Source organism: Lissotriton vulgaris, chromosome 6 (assembly GCF_964263255.1).
Source record: "Lissotriton vulgaris chromosome 6, aLisVul1.2, whole genome shotgun sequence".
In the NCBI taxonomy this organism is placed as follows: Eukaryota; Metazoa; Chordata; class Amphibia; order Caudata; family Salamandridae; genus Lissotriton; species Lissotriton vulgaris.
The window spans coordinates 1,273,445,820-1,273,461,604 of NC_141694.1; the positions used below are offsets into that span (position 1 = coordinate 1,273,445,820).

The window sequence follows — 15,785 nt, forward strand, 5'->3', positions numbered from 1 at the left end:
AACATGTACTGGTGCTTTTTTACATGGAAAACAGGCGCCAGAATTGACATACACTAAGTAGCATGTCATCTGCATCACTTAGGATTTACAATGAGAAACCTTCAAATCTGTTTATCCATCCCCCGAGGTACCACAAGGTCAAATACATGGACAGTCAGAACATGTGGAAACTTGATACATTTAAAGCAAAGGAGTACTTTTCTAGACTGGTGGCTGAGGTATTTATAATTCCTGGTGCACTGTGGTGTCTTTCTGCATATAAAAGCCCTAGATGTATTGTGTCAATCAAATGCTGTAGGAGGTCCCAGACTGTTCGGTACTTAAACTAATGTTCCCAAGTCAGGCAATGAGCCAGGGACCAGGCACTTTACTCCATAAGCACCAGATGTGGGTAGGGACAAGGGTACTTTTTTCTCCTCCACATCACTCAAGACTTTGGTGTATCGGACGGCTGGAAAAGGTTTAATTTCTCAGGATAATTGGTTGCCAGGTGTGAAAAATCACAGAGTATGTCTTGGTAGGTCTCGTCGCCTGGCTGTCCATATAGTCCTTCAGATTCCCGCATCTCCTCATTCATTCTTGCCCCTCGCAACAGTGTTACAATGTCAGTATTTGCAGCTTCAACTGCAATAGTCAAGGGGTCTTTTCCTTCTTCATCTATGGCGTGGTGATTTGCCCAACGCTTCAGAAATAAGCAGACTTGCCCAGTGTGCCCTAAAACAGTTGCATGATGCAGGGGTCCTCTGCCACACAGATCCATGTGATTAACATTGGCGCCATTCTGCAGCAGGAACTCACAGGCGACCAAAGATCCCCCATGCACAGCCTGAATGAGTGGTGTTGCGTTGTTTTCCTCTTCATTCACCCAGTTAACATCTGCGCCATGTGCTAATGCTTCTGCCATATCAGGAAGGCTTTCCTCATACGCAGCTCGATAAAGGTGCAGCCCTGGATTAAACTTTTCCGAATCCTGAAATACTGAAGAATCTCGCTTCTCGACCTCTAGGACTGGTTCATACGAACTGTTTGAGGAGACAGTAGATGCAAGAAGTTCTCGCCTGCCATCTGAACTGAAGTGGATTTCACTGTTGTTGCTTTCCACTGAACTTCTGGAAGATGTTGAGAAGTGATCCTGTGATGCCAGGGACTTCTCAGAACTATTGGGGTCTTCGTTCTTGCGCTCAGAATAAGGCCATTTCTGTCCACCAAGAGGGTGTGAAGCAACGCAGTCCTGATTCACAAACCTCTTTTCCACGTACTTTGCTCTGATATATTCCTCCTTTTCCAGTCTTGGGCTTTCCTTGTCTGGCTTCTTCACTCCAAGGGTTTTCAATTTAGCTTCATATATTTGATTAATAACTTGATTTCCCAGTTCAAGCATCAGCATTAGTAATTCAGGCTCCCATGTATCTAAAGTTAATGACCTTACTTTTGAAAAATGCACACCAAGACTCCTGTGAATCCCAGCACACTCAATGCACAGGACGATTCCAAGGTTGATGCTGGCCCATGGCGGATCCGCCAGACCACAATCGCAGCAGACAGAGTTTCCAGCAATACACTGAATCAGCTGTAATTCAATTTCACCTTCAAATAATTCCTCTTTCACCTCGCTGCCAGAGTCCAGACTTCCTGTGGAAGGTGAAGATGTCTTATCCAGCTTCTCCGTCTCATCACTCTTTTCACTATATGCTGTAGCAATACTTGCACCTTCAAATAATTCCTCTTTCACCTCGCTGCCAGAGTCCAGACTTCCTGTGGAAGGTGAAGATGTCTTATCCAGCTTCTCCGTCTCATCACTCTTTTCACTATATGCTGTAGCAATATTTGCACCTTCAAATAATTCCTCTTTCACCTCGCTGCCAGAGTCCAGACTTCCTGTGGAAGGTGAAGATGTCTTATCCAGCTTCTCCATCTCATCACTCTTTTCACTATATGCTGTAGCAATACTTGCACCTTCAAATAATTCCTCTTTCACCTCGCTGCCAGAGTCCAGACTTCCTGTGGAAGATGAAGATGTCTTATCCAGCTTCTCCATCTCATCACTCTTTTCACTATATGCTGTAGCAATACTTGCACCTTCAAATAATTCCTCTTTCACCTCGCTGCCAGAGTCCAGACTTCCTGTGGAAGGTGAAGATGTCTTATCCAGCTTCTCCGTCTCATCACTCTTTTCACTATATGCTGTAGCAATACTTGCACCTTCAAATAATTCCTCTTTCACCTCGCTGCCAGAGTCCAGACTTCCTGTGGAAGGTGAAGATGTCTTATCCAGCTTCTCCGTCTCATCACTCTTTTCACTATATGCTGTAGCAATACTTGCACCTTCAAATAATTCCTCTTTCACCTCGCTGCCAGAGTCCAGACTTCCTGTGGAAGGTGAAGATGTCTTATCCAGCTTCTCCTCATTCATTCTTGCCCCTCGCAACAGTGTTACAATGTCAGTATTTGCAGCTTCAACTGCAATAGTCAAGGGGTCTTTTCCTTCTTCATCTATGGTGTGCTGATTTGCCCAACGCTTCAGAAATAAGCAGACTTGCCCAGTGTGCCCTAAAACAGTTGCATGATGCAGGGGTCCTCTGCCACACAGATCCATGTGATTAACATTGGCGCCATTCTGCAGCAGGAACTCACAGGCGACCAAAGATCCCCCATGCACAGCCTGAATGAGTGGTGTTGCGTTGTTTTCCTCTTCATTCACCCAGTTAACATCTGCGCCATGTGCTAATGCTTCTGTCATATCAGGAAGGCTTTCCTCATACGCAGCTCGATAAAGGTGCAGCCCTGGATGAAACTTTTCCGAATACTGAAATACTGAAGAATCTCGCTTCTCGACCTCTAGGACTGGTTCATACAAACTGTTTGAGGAGACAGTAGATGCAAGAAGTTCTCGCCTGCCATCTGAACTGAAGTGGATTTCACTGTTGTTGCTTTCCACTGAACTTCTGGAAGATGTTGAGAAGTGATCCTGTGATGCCAGGGACTTCTCAGAACTATTGGGGTCTTCGTTCCTGCACTCGGAATAAGGCCATTTCTGTCCACCAAGAGGGTGTGAAGCAACGCAGTCCTGATTCACAAACCTCTTTTCCACGTACTTTGCTCTGATATATTCCTCTTTTTCCAGTCTTGGACTTTCCTTGTCTGGCTTCTTCACTCCAAGGGTTTTCAATTTAGCTTCATATATTTGATTAATAACCTGATTTCCCAGTTCAAGCATCAGCATTAGTAATTCAGGCTCCCATGTATCTAAAGTTAATGACCTTACTTTTGAAAAGTGCACACCAAGACTCCTGTGAATCCCAGCACACTCAATGCACAGGATGATTCCAAGGTTGATGCTGGCCCATGGCGGATCCGCCAGACCACAATCGCAGCAGACAGAGTTTCCAGCAATACACTGAATCAGCTGTAATTCAATTTCACCTTCAAATAATTCCTCTTTCACATCGCTGCCAGAGTCCAGACTTCCTGTGGAAGGTGAAGATGTCTTATCCAGCTTCTCCGTCTCATCACTCTTTTCACTATATGCTGTAGCAATACTTGCACCTTCAAATAATTCCTCTTTCACCTGGCTGCCAGAGTCCAGACTTCCTATGGAAGGTGAAGATGTCTTATCCAGCTTCTCCATCTCATCACTCTTTTCACTATATGCTGTAGCAATACTTGCATCTTCAAATAATTCCTCTTCCACCTCGCTGCCAAAGTCCAGACTTCCTGTGGATGGTGAAGATGTCTTATCCAGCTTCTCCATCTCATCACTCTTTTCACTATATGCTGTAGCAATACTTGCACCTTCAAATAATTCCTCTTTCACCTCGCTGCCAGAGTCCAGACTTCCTGTGGAAGGTGAAGATGTCTTATCCAGCTTCTCCGTCTCATCACTCTTTTCACTATATGCTGTAGCAATACTTGCACCTTCAAATAATTCCTCTTTCACCTCGCTGCCAGAGTCCAGACTTCCTGTGGAAGGTGAAGATGTCTTATCCAGATTCTCCGTCTCATCACTCTTTTCACTATATGCTTTAGCAATACTTGCACCTTCAAATAATTCCTCTTTCACCTCGCTGCCAGAGTCCAGACTTCCTGTGGAAGGTGAAGATGTCTTATCCAGATTCTCTCTCTCATCACTCTTTTCACTATATGCTGTAGCAATACTTGCACCTTCAAATAATTCCTCTTTCACCTCGCTGCCAGAGTCCAGACTTCCTGTGGAAGGTGAAGATGTCTTATCCAGCTTCTCCGTCTCATCACTCTTTTCACTATATGCTGTAGCAATACTTGTTTGGACAGCTTTAACCCATGCCTGTCGCAGCTTTTCTGAGTCCGCCTGTAGCATACAGCTCTTTGTTGGTGAGACTACTTCAAAGCAGAAACGTCTTGCTATGTCTTCACGGTGTTTAACTGTGCAGAGCCGTACATCTTCGACAACCACTGTGGGGCTATCCTTCATTTTTTTCTGATATGCCAGTTGGTTGTTTTGTATTGAGAACCAGCACCTGTTCCAAGTTTTAAAGGTATTACTGGTCCTTTTAAAGAGATATCCTTCTATTACGATGCCATTAGCCTCTTCAAGTCTGAGATCATCGTCAGTGAAATCCTTTTGCTGAATAGTGCAGTGCTTTTGTTCCATGTCCCTCTTCTCTTTTGCTGCATCCACAACAAGCCCATCCAACTGTGTACCAAGCTCTTTCATGACAGGTTCAAGTTCACTGAAGAGATTGAAGCCCAGGTGGAAGAAGCCTAGATGTGCGTACATGAAGGATAACATCGATTTTAAAATTTCAGACCTCTGCTTTGACTGAAGAGCATTGATTTGGAGGACGTTGTCCAAAGCTATATGCCGGAAGCGTTTTTGTTTTACAATTAAGATGTTTGTTGCTTCCTCCACCTCGTGCAGTTTTGTTCTTTTAACTCGGGCATTTTTAACTAGTGCGTTTTCTTTTTCTTTACTGACCTTATCAAACTGCTTCTTTGCATCTTTGAATTTTCGAAGATCATCCTTAATAAATATCTGGAGCTGTATTTTGATGGATCTCTGAGCTTGGTCAAACAGGATTGTGTGATAATTGATCACTTCTTGGAGGCCGTCTGAAAACTTCGTCAAGCTAGACTCTATCAGCACATCCTTGCTTAAATACTGTGCGAGGTCCCGAATGCCATTCATAAATTGCTTGTTGGCAGCACAAAAGGCCTTGCCTGCATCAATCATGCCAACACATAACTGAACAAGCTTATCAAGTTTCACTTCCAGTTCCGTCACCTCACCGTCAACTTCCTTCAAAGCGGCTCTGAAACGGGGTGAGTCCTTCAAGCACTCCTGCTCGAGATCAATGGTCACCGTCATGCTGTTGCCTCGGCCCCTCCCGTCGTTCAAGGTGAGCAGGAATAAGGAGGGGGCTGAGCACAGCAGTTGAAGTCCGTCAAACTTTAGCCTGCCTCACCGCTGCCCAGGTCTCGGCGCTTCCTCCACTTCTGAACACTGTCCCTGCTGGCAGACACACCAGACTCCCAGACACGCACATAGACACAGACAACGGACAACAATGCAAGAGTCCGAGCGTCATAGACACAAAATATAGAATCAGAATGTCGTCCTCAGCAGGGTTCCACTCATGCATTTACATTTTCAGCAACAAGGCAATTCATCATTGGAGGTAGTGGTCTTTAGTTATTTTTCTGTACTGTGGTATCTAGGTTACCTGTCTCCAGGTAACTGGATGCCACTAATTCTAGAATGTTATACTGCGAGTCAGTTCTATGCTGGCTGTGGACAAGTGTGGTCGTACCTGCCTGTTCCTACAATAAATCCTTCTTCTACTCAACTACTGTGTTGGTCCTTACTACATGTACATAGGCAAACCTGTTTTTTTTATTGTCTGGTCACAAAGGTCGATTTTAAAGGAATGTTTCTGCAACCACAGAGACTCCTGCTCCCCAGAGTCTTTGTCAGTAAGGGAATCCTGTCTGCTAAACTAGTATATACTATTGAACGTGTTACAGATTTGTTTATTTTTTTAATTTTATTTATTGGATTTTCTCAAACAGTATGCAGTAAATGTTATGTGTTACAGATTATTTAACACCTCAGAGATACCTTGGACTGTGAATTCTGTAAAACAAGATGTTTTTAATGTCCGAAAATCAATAGATCAATACATCTCTTGATTGACAGTTTTTACTTTAGGGACATATTTTTTTTTTTTCACACATGCTCCATCCGGGGGCCTTGGAAAGGGAAACCATTATTAGTAATTGAGGTCTGCAGTAAAAGGGATGGGTCCAAGGCCACGTTTCATACAGGAGGAACAGCAGTATAGACTTAAACATCACCAAAAAGACATAACGTTAAAGTCAAAGGAACACATAAAGCACAAATCTTAATTTTATCTTCTTCCAAAGCCAATGAATTTGCAAAAATAAATGTTATTGAAACAACTAATTGAGTTCTTCATCTGAATACTTACTTCATTCAACATTATCAGTTCTTCAACTATCTGTGTTTTAAATTTCTCTCTTGAACTGGAAATTTAATCGAAAATAAGGTATATAATCAAATACGGATGAGCAACATTATTTTAAGGTGATGTTTTAGGGCCTGATTACGAGTTTGGCGGTGCGGCACCGAGTCCGCCCCGCCGCCGCATTGCCAAACCCACTGTCAGGCCGCCTGTCAGATTACAAGTATTTCTCATGCCTAGCGGGCTTTTTTGGGAGGTTCCCATGGCTGTACCCTAAAAGTGGGCATTGCAATGGCAATGCCAGAAACAGTTTCTGTATGGCATGGACTGTAAAGTCCATGCCATTCAGAAACTGTGGTGCATGCATACAGGGGGCACATGTTGTGCCCACTGCATGCACCCCAGGGAACAGAGGCACAAGAGGGCCCTGTAGGGCCCCCTCCCCTTTGTTTCCTCTCCGCCATAGTTTTCATGGAGGAGGAACTACAGTGAAAACTGGGGCAGAGATGAAACTCGTAATATGCTTGGTGGGACTGTCGCAGTCATACCAAGCATATTGTGGCTCCTGACCACTACAACACGACAAGGGAATGGTGGTTCCCTGGCGGCTGCGGCAGAGCAATGGAAGTCCGACCGCCCTAATTGTAGAAGGCCAATTGGAAGAACGCCACTGTCACCGCCCCGACTCTGGGAGTCTGTGGACCACCAGACTCATAATAGAGCCCTTAGGGCCCGATTATGACTTTTGGCCCAGCACGAGTTGGCGATACTCCACCACCACACTTCCACTGCACAAGAGGCATTGTCGACTCGCACCCCAGATTAGGAGTTTTCTCTTCGGTGGAGGGCTGGTTTTTGGCATTCCCACAGTGGTGCCTCTAAAAATGGGCACCGCAATGGGAACGCCCAAAAACAATTCTTGCATGACATGGACTGTGCAGGAACTGTTGTGCATGCACACAAGGGGGCATATGTTGTGCCCCCTTGTGTACATCCACATGGCATGACGCATGTTGCAGGAACCACCATGAAAACCGTAGCAGAGAGGAAATTTGTAATATGCTTAATGGGACCGCAGCAGTCCAGGCAAGCACATTTCAGCCTCAGGACTGCCACAACACCACTCGGGAATGTCGGTTCCCTGGCAGCATCAGCGGTCCCATGAAAGTACAACCACTTAAGTCATAATGAGGGGCTTGGATCGCCTGTGCAGCAGTGGGTGGACCACCACTGCCACTCCACTACGCCAGACCGCCAAACTTCGTAATTGGCCCCTAAGCTTTTTTCTCATTTAATTAACATAAAAGTGGTAAAATTAGCAAAGTCTGTGACTTGATGGCTGCAATGTTTTGACAAAGTATTAACTGTTTGAAGGAATGTGCCGGGGCATGGCCAAGATGGCGGAGTGAGCGGACAGCGCTTACCAAAGCTCATCTGACAACCGGGCCCCCACCGAAAGTGACGAATTCCCGTGGTGCTCCAGGCTGGGACATACCCGCTTACCAGCAGACAGATGAGCAGCCCCGGGGTGGTGGTGAGGAGCTGAGGCTGTCCTGAGGTCTGACTGCGCTGCAGTAGAGGCTGCCGGCCTGTGCCACCTGCACACACAGGTTCTGGGGGGCATTCTGCCACATTCCACACCTGCGGATCCCAGCAGATTTATCGTGGCTGCACCCTACGATCCCTGGCCCTTGCAGGTGCGCACAGCTGTCTCCAGGCCCGCTGTGAGGCCTACAGCAAAAAGTGACCCTAAAACATGCAGAATGCTCAGCACCCCACTGTTGGAGGGGCTCGACCGTCGCACTGCAGCGCCCGAAGTCAAGTGGTGAGGAGCGTGTGCCCTTCGGCCACGTCTATTGCTGCATCAGGGCCCGTGGGGGCAACATCTCCTGGAAGCAACCCGCCCGAGGCCTGTGGTGTCCCGGGGTGCACCACTCGCATGTAGACCCCAGAAGACATTACACTGCAACTTCCACTTATGAGTCACAGACAGTCTGCTGCGGCGGATCCCGGCCTCACCTGTCCCTGGGTCGGCGTACACACGAGACAGGCCTGGGTCTGAGGAGCGGCCCACGAAACAATACAAACCCACAGCAGTAGGCCTACTCGGCTCCCCAGTGCCCAGAGGATGGAATCAGCACATCGCATGACCCGAGGATGCCTGGTGAGGGGCAATGCCCTCCAGTCCCCTTTCCTGCTGTATTGGTGACTACAGGGCCTCCAGCAGCGTCCCATGTGAGGCCAGTGGTGCTTAAGAGGACCTTGGTGAAGGAGAATACAGGGGTGATTCGTGCGGGCCCCCCTGCTGAGTGAGCACCACAGGGACTGGCAAGCTACTGCCCTCCTGCCGGTGGCTGGAAGGTGGAGACCTGAAGCGGAGAAATGGTGTGCCCTGTGGGTCGTTGGTGATGCTGGGTCTCCCATCCTCTGCTGGGTCCCCTCCGCACACCCCGCAGGCCTTTTGAGAGAGGTCCATTGGGCTGTACTGGACCCTGCTAGTGATTTGGGCCACTCCAGTGGACGGGGGTTCGGTAGTGTCTGTGGGCAATGGCGCAGCAGAGCCCGTGGAGCGCTGGTGCTTCGCAGACCCCAATCTCAACCACCTTGGGAGATGGATGCCCCCGAGAGCATCGCAGGGCCTACTGTTGACTACCGTCACATGCTGAGAGGTGGACAGGGACTCAGTCTTGTTGCAGCGGAATGCCAATACTCCCAGCGGAGCACCTGGGTGTGAACAGCACCTCTTCTGGGAGTTAGCGCACTTCATCTTTCACCTAACAGTCTCCTGGTGCACACATACCCACTCTTCTGGGCTAGTCCCGACCATTGGGAGGGCCAGCCTCAAGACCCCACAATGGCCGCAGCCGAAAGCAAGAAAGATAGGTCCGTTCGAGACCTCCTCATGAAATCGGCAGGGGATGCCTCAGGATCTAACGCGACACAAGGTGGAGACAGCCCAGACGTTGCGGTCACAAGGGAGTTCCTAGAGGCATTGATCGCTTCCCAGAGAGAGGACATCCTGGGCATTAAAACGGTCTTGCAGCAGAGCTGCAGGAGGTGCAAAGAGACGTCGATGCTGTGGGTGAGCGGGTGGCCTCTCTGAAGGACTCAGCAACTTCTAGGGATGAAGAGATCGCAGCACTCCAGCAAGAAATCCTGCGGATGCAAGACCAACACCTGAACCTCCAATTGCACTCCAAGGACCTGGAGAATAGGTCGAGGAGGAACAATATCCGTATCCACACAGTCCCAACTGAGGCAGAAGGAGAAGACCTTGTGGGTTACGTCCAAGACCTCTTCTGAGCTGTTCCAAACGCACCGGCATACTCCTCCGTCAAAATCGATCAATGTTACTGTGTTGGCCCACCGCGTCAACCGAACTGCCCTCCTGCAGACATTCTAGTGTGTGCGCACAACTTCACAGTGAAAGAGAGGATCCACAAAGCGGCCCGTTCGAGTCAACCTCTGCGCTTCTAGGACCACTCTACCCAACTATTTCAAGACCTGGCAGCCAGTACCCTTCAAAAGAGAAGAGACTTCCTCCCCATCACTAACCACCTGCGTTCGCAGAATTTATCATATGCCTGGGGCCACCCTTTCCACCTCATTTTCCATTTTGGCGGGAAGCTGCACCAAGTCTACTCCATGACCGAAGCGTGTCAAGTGCTAAACCTGAACCTCGAAGACCTGCCTCCCTAACCGGATGACCCGGAGTTGGGCACACAGAAGCCCTCAGGGCGTGGGCCCCAGGGAGGCCGGGGCTTAGGTCGCCTCCGCCCTGACCCTGCCACAATCATTAAAGAGCGGTCTGCAATTCTTCGGACACTGGCTGGCACAGAAGGGGACACCCTGGACTCTAATGACTGAGAGTAACATGCTTTTGTGTTTGTTCTATCCTCTTTGGGTCCCTCAGGAGCGGGGGGCTTTTCACATAGTTGAATATGGGTGCCCTCACTCCCTTGGCAGACTCCAAGCTGCTGACCAGCTTCAAGATGGACTTTGTGGGTTTGCCCATGTTGTTGGTGTATTGTTTTTGGGTTTTGTTTTTCTTGTTATGGCTTGGGGTGGGTCCTCTCTCCGGTGAGTTTTTTCATTCAGCACTCCTATATCAGTATTTGTCCATTTGCAGGTGTCCACGGGTTTCCTTCTTATTATTATTTTGTGTACTTATAAAGCGCAGTCCTGTCACCCAAAGGGCATCCTGGCGCTTTGAACTTGAACGGTTGCACTTTTCGCTGCTCAAACAATTTTAGGAAACAAATGCGTTTTTAACGCTTTCCTGAACGGAAAGTAGTCCCTGTGGCTTCTCAAGGAGAGTGGCAGGGAGTTCCAAAGTTTGGCCGCTGCAACACTAAATGAGCGGCCACTCATCCTGACTCTCTGAAACCTCGGGACTACCAGCAGATGCGCCGAAGAAGAACGGAGAAGCCGCGGGGCAGAATACTAGGCGAACATGTTCTGCAGAGGTACTGGGCCCAGTTGATGTACTGCCTTAAACACCATACACGCGGCTTTATACAGCACTCTCAGGTGTATCGGGAGCCAGTGTAGATCTCTTAAAGCTAGAGTAGAAGAGCTAGACCTAGGGCGGGAGAGAGCCAACTTGGCGGCCATATTCTGCACCCGTTGTAGCTTCCCCAGCAGGTTTTTTGGGGCCTCTAGAAGTAGCGCATTACAATAGTCTAAACGACTTAGTATGGTACCGCGGACTACTTCTGGCCTAGCTTGGGCGGGGAGAAGGGGCAGAACTTTACGCAACATGCGTAACAGCATCTTGCACGTAGAAGTGGTTTTATTGACGTGCATGTCAAGCTGTAGATTTGGGCCGAAGATCACCCCCAAGTTGCGAGCAGATTCCGCCACCGACACTGACTCGGGAAAGGTGGCAGACCAGAAGTTCTCTGGAAGTACCCCCGGGATCCGATCTGCGGAGCAATAGAGCACCTCCATCTTTGAGCTGTTAAATTGTAAGGAGTTGGCCCGTAGCCAGTCCGCTGTGGCTGCCATACAGCGATGAAATGTCTCCAGCGAGACCGCATTATTTCCTTCCAGGGAAAAGACCAGCTGGGTGTCATCGGCGTAATTAAAAGCCGAGACACCAAAAGATTTTATAAGCTGGACCAAGGGGCGGAGGTACAGATTAAAAAGTATAGGGCTGATGGCCGAGCCCTGTGGGACCCCCTGCCCTACTTTCCTTGGCTCAGAGCGAAATGGAGGGAGCGAGACCAACTGTTGCCGACTGCCAAGATAGGATATCAGCCAGTCTCTTGCATCCTCTGTGACCCCACACTCCTCTAGTCTCCTGATAAGGGTCCGGTGGCAGACCGTATCGAACGCGGCTGACATGTCGAGCAGCACTAAGAAGGCTGCCCGACCACTGCCGACACGCGAGCGAAGGGTGTCCAATAAGGTTACCAGCGCGGACTCCGTCCCGTGCCCGGGGCGGAAGCCAAACTGTGCCTCGTCGAACCATCCGATATTCTTCAGGAAGCCTGAGAGCGAGCGGGTCACCCATTTTTCCATGATCTTAATAGGAAAAGGGAGCAAGGAGATTGGCCTGTAGTTGGAGAGACAGGTCGGGTCCAGCGTTGGTTTCTTGAGCAGAGGTGACACTACTGCTAGCTTCCAGCACTCGGGGACAGATGCCAACTCCAACTTCTGAGCTTTGTCCCTCAGCACAAGACTCACAGCTTTAGTCACTGCTTCCGATGGTTCTTCCTCCATCAATTGAGGTCAAGGTAGAGTAGTCAGTCTTAACGTCAGAGGCCTTAACAACCCTACTAAGCGGAAGGCAGTGCTCTCATTGTTGACCACACAGGAGGGGATGTGTGCCTACTCCAGGAAACCCACCTTCTCCATAGCGACACTCAGTCCATGCAGCATAGTGGATTTCCTCTGTAGTTTTGGTCCTCGGGGAAAAGTAAGAAGTGCGGGCGGCTATTTTGCTTTCCAAACACTTTAGAGGTTCTGTGGTACAAGGTCGGACCTTTCCAGCCCGAGATCGGGCAGAGCAGGAGCTATATCGGGGAGCGGTAGGGAATGGCTGGACGACTGTGGGATTAAATATGCGTGGCATTGATTACATCCAGATGTAAAAGATTATTCCTATTATTCAGCGGCCCATAAGAAATACGCCCCACTTCCTAGTCACCCAGGCTGCATGCGCATGCATTAGCGCTTCTACCATTGAGGCCCGATCTCTCTCGGACCATGCACACATTACCCTGACACTGCGCCTGCTGCCCACACATTCGCCCCCATCGCACTGGTGCCTGGGAGACTCGCTGCTATGGTCCCCGCAGGTAGTGGAAGACCTACGACGTACACTGACTGATTATTTAGCACTTAATGATGATGGCTCCACACCTCTGGCCTCCTAAACTGGTCGCAAGAGGGGCCTTCATCACCAAAGCAGCTTCAGATAACAAAACTAGGCAGGCTAAATGAGAGGACCTAGAAGCCAAAGATGAAGGAACTCAAGGCAACACACAAAGTCACTGTTGCCCCCGAATCTGGCGCCAGTTGGAGAAGGAGCGGCTCCAGCTGAAGCGTTTAGACATGGATAGGGCAAATATGCGGTGCTACGGCTGAAGCAGAAATATTATTTGGGCTGAAATAGGGGTGGTCGCATGTTAGCTCATTGTCTCCGCAGTCAACGAACGCCCCAGGCAATTAAAGTGGTGCGGGGAGAGCGTCGGTCTGAGGTCACGGACGGCGCGAGATAGCAGCAGTTTTCCAGCCTTTTACGAGAACCTATATTCCGCTGAGTCTTTTAACCTTGATGATCCCAATGGGTACCTATTTGGCGCACAGGTCACCCCACTCCCATCCAACGAGGCCGTTGGGCTGGAGGTCCTCATACGGATAGAAGAGGTGATCTCTGCTGCTGCCTGTCTGAAGCCCCTAAAAGTGCAGGCCCCTGATGGCTTCAGTGCTCTTTTCTATAAGACTTACTCTGCTGAACTGGCTCCGCTGCTCACTAGATTGTTCTACTCCTTTGCGGACACGGGCACTCTCGACTCTTCCATGCTGCGAGCGACAACCTCGGTCATCCCCAAAACAAGAAAGGACTCGGTGTTCTGCAGCTCATATCGGCCGATTTCTCTGCTGAATATTGTGGTAAAACTGTTCTCTAGCATCCTGGCCCATAGACTAAACCCTCTCATGCCCGGCTTGATCGACCTGGACCAGCCCGGTTTCAACCCGAATAGGCAGTGCGAGGACAACACCAAAAGTATCTGCCACTTAATTGACAAGGTACACCGTTCTAAGGAGGAGGCTTTACTACAGGCGGTCTATGCTGAGAAAACCTTTGACTGCGTGCATTGGCCGTATTTGTTTGCCACTCTGGAGCGCTTCGGTTTGGGTGTCAGGTTTCGCAAATGGGTGGCAAGCATGTACAACTTTCCATCTGCTGCAGTCAGAGTAAACGGAATACTCTTGTGCGACTTTGCGGTGGGGAGGGGGACTAGACAGGGTTTCCCTCTCCCCCTTGCTCTTTACCCTGTATAAGGAGCCCTTTGCTCAGAGGCTCCGGGACAATCCATAGGCGCAGGGTGTCCTGTTCGGGGCTGACCACCATATAATTAGCCTCTAGTCCAACAACGTCCTTTTCTCAGTATCAAGTCCCTTGAATTCCATGCCGGCAATCGTGGCAGACCTGCAGGTCTTTAGCCAGGTTTCTGGATTGAAAATACATTTGCAGAAGTCTCAAGTACTGAATCAGACTGCAACACAAAGACCTAGCCCAATGGCGACACCTGCCCCTGTCATGGCTTGGGAGGCTGACTGTGGTAAAAATTAATGTTTTACCCCGGCCTTATATCTCTTTCAAACGCTTCCCTTACAGTCCCCACCGAACTCTCTCTTCCACATACAAACTGAGATTGAGCGTTGTACTTGGGGCCCGATTTCTCCCAGGCTGCAGAAGACTCTGCTGCAGTGCCCTAAGAAGGAGGGCAGCCTTGCCTTGCTCATCATCACTCGCTACTTTCAGGCCTCGCTGCTGTGCTACCTCGTCTAATGGAACCGTCCCATGACGGAGATATACTGGGTTTTCATGGACCAGACGGTGGCAGGCCACCATATCTGGAGGGAGTCCTGGTTATCTAGGTCATCGCGTTCCTGGGGACTATACTCCTCGCCAGTCACTCGCCTCACTATGCTAACTTGGGACAGAGTGTCTACGCTGTCTAATCTTACAACTTTTCTCTCTCCCATGTCTCCAATCTTTTCAATCCCTGATTTCCTGCCCAGGATGGATAGAGGGGCAGGCACGCGATGGTTGGAGGGCGGTGGTAAGCACTTGTGGCATCTGTTCGACCTTCAGGGTCATATTCCCTTCAAGCAGCCCCAGCAGGATTATGGCCTTGCAGGCCCGGACTTCTTCTTACATACGCAAAGGTTGCACTGGGTAACTGGCCCCGCAATGCGACCCATGGTTGTTGTAGTTTGAAAAGTGTCTCTTCTTAAAAAAAGACGACCGCAAACTCATCTCTGAAATATACTTCTTCCTCACTCAGGGCGCCAAGAGGGCTCAAACCGCAGGACAGAGACGGTGGGAGGTGGAAATAGGTTGCACCCTATCAGACAAAGAATGGGAGGATGTCCTCTACAGGACCCACTACACCGCACATTCCATGGGCCACACGGAAACTGCATTTAAAATTGAATCTTACTGGCATCACACTCAGGCTCACCTAACTAAGTGGAACTCTCAATGCGATGGCCTCTGCTGGCGCGGCTGCGGTAGCCCTGGTACCGTCCTTCATTTGCTGTGGAACTGCTCAAAGCTCACAAGATATTGGGAAAAGGTAATTGATAAAATCAATAAGGCCTTTGACATCACCATCCCTAGACTCCCTGCTTATACTATCCTGGGATTGCCCAATGCGCTGACCTTCCCCTTGCGCTCTACCAAAGGCAGGCAGATTGCACTGGAGCTGAATGCTGCACACCTGGTACTTTTGGCTGGGCGGAAGACAGACAGGATTCCTGAACATACCCAATGGCTGCATCAATTGTGGTATCTTTTGGGGATGGAGAGGCTGTTTATGGCCACTCTAGGGAACAAATCCGACTACACCAAGATCTGGGCCCCCTTTATCTCAATTCAATCCACAGAGTTCCTTTAATTGTCCTGTCCCCTCTATCTCCGCGTTCTGAAACTGATTCCCAAAGGGCATGAGGGTGGCTATCGCACTCAGTTCCAGATGGGTTCCCTGGGTCCTCATGACATCGAGAACTATCGCATCAGATCGTACCCGTATGTAACGGGGCATTTTTTTCTTGTTTCTTGCTGACTTGGAGTGGAGAGAGATGGGGTGG

General features: G+C 49.3%; 1 pseudogene; it reads right to left on the minus strand.

The window, feature by feature from the left end:
- Window positions 1-427: 427 nt before the first annotated feature.
- On the minus strand, window positions 428-5,344 carry LOC147708768 (arf-GAP with coiled-coil, ANK repeat and PH domain-containing protein 2 pseudogene; annotated as a pseudogene).
- Between the last annotated feature and the right edge of the window lie 10,441 nt (window positions 5,345-15,785).